Below are 1,846 nucleotides of genomic sequence, written 5' to 3'. Positions count from 1 at the left end.
TGATATTCCTCTTGAAAAGCAACTGGGAAGCAGGTTGGTCTTCAGTTTAATGATGCAGGACAAGCAATGGCACCAGAGAGAAAGAGAAGCAAGCAAATTAGGGTGTTGGTAAATACATATATTTATGTGTATATGTATATATGAAGGCTTCACAGAACTAGGCAAACAGAAAAATGAGAGCATGGGGTGGATATGTAGGAAAGAATAAACAGGTGTGGTGCACGTGTGTGTGTGTGTGTGTGTGTGTGTGTGTGTGTGTGTGTGTGTGTGTATTTCTGTTTGATCATTTAAATGCATGTGCTAAGTGGTATGAATGGTGGGAATGGAGGTTGGATCAGTGTAGACCTGCCAATAGCCACAGTAAATGCTGGTCATAGTGGGAATGTGGACACTTGCAGCATTGCTACTTCAAGCCTGTTGCCCACTGTGATGTGGACTCTGGAGATAAGATTGCTTCGTCTGGTTTCTTGAGTTCTTTATATATTTTGGATATTAGCCCTCTGTCAGATGTGGAGTTGGTGAATATCTTTTCCTGTTCTGTGGGCTGACATTCTGTCCTATTGATGGTGTCCTTTGCTATATAGAAGCTTTTCAGTTTCATGAGGTCCCATTTATTAATTGTTGATCTTAGTGCCTGTGCTACTGGTATTCTGTTCAGGAAGTTAACTCCTGTGCCAATACATTCAAGGCTATTCTCCACTTTCTCTTCTGTCAGGTTCAGTGTATCTGGTTTTAAATTGAGGTCTCTGGGGGCATCTCTGGGATGAACTAGGAACCTAGACCAATAGAAACTCCCAAGGAATCAATGAGGGTGACCCTAGCTAAGACTCCTAATAATAAAGAATATAGAGCCTGAACTGGCCGTCTCCTGTAACAAGGCAAGACTTCCAGAGGAGGGACCGGGACACCAATTCAGCCACAGGCCCTTCAACTTACAATCTGTCCTGCCTACAAGATGTGTTGGGATAAAGATGATGCAGAAATTGTGGGAGTGACCAAATAACGATTAGGACCACTGGAGACACACACCCTGCAAGGGAGCTTACCCCTGAGGGCCAGGACCCAGAGGCAGGATACCCCAAAGACCTAGGGTAGAATCAAACATGAATGGCAAAAAAAGTCAATGAAATGATTTCTAATGATATTCTGCTGTTCTCACAGATTGGTGCCCAACTCACCTGTCATCAGAGAGGCTCTACCCAGTAAACAGATGGGAACAGATGCAGACCCACACTCAAACATTAGGCAGAGCTCAGGGAATCCTGCGGAAGAGGGGCAGAAAGGATTGTAGGAGCCGGTGGCGTCAAGGGCACCACAAGAAAACCCACAGAACCAACTGACCTGGGTTCATAGGGCTCACAGTGACTGAACCAAAAACCAAAGAGCCTGAATGGGACTGACCTAGGCCCTCTGAATATATGTGACAGTTGTGTAGCTTGGTCTTCATGTGAGACTCCTAACAGTGGGAGTAGGGGATGTCTCTGACTCTGTGTTTCTCTGCTTTTGGGACCCTTTCCTCCTACCAGATTGCCTCATCCAACCTTAATCGAGGAGGAGGGGCCTAGTCTCACTGCAACTTGATATGCCATGGCTGCCTAATGTCCATGGGAGGCCCACCTGTATCTGAAGAGGAAGAGTGGAGGTGGAGTGGACAGGACAGAGTTGGGGTGTGAGTGTGGGGGAGGAACTTGGAAGAGGGCATGGAGGGGACACTTTGGTTGGAATGTAAAAACAAAACAAAACAAACAGAATACTTTGTCTGCTAACTAACTTTTCCCAAGCCTATACCTTATTATTAATCCCTTTTATGAGGGAGGTTTTCTGTTTTTCCAAACATGTGCTGAAT

Source organism: Onychomys torridus, chromosome X (assembly GCF_903995425.1).
Source record: "Onychomys torridus chromosome X, mOncTor1.1, whole genome shotgun sequence".
In the NCBI taxonomy this organism is placed as follows: Eukaryota; Metazoa; Chordata; class Mammalia; order Rodentia; family Cricetidae; genus Onychomys; species Onychomys torridus.
Note: the sequence above shows the minus strand (reverse complement) of the source record.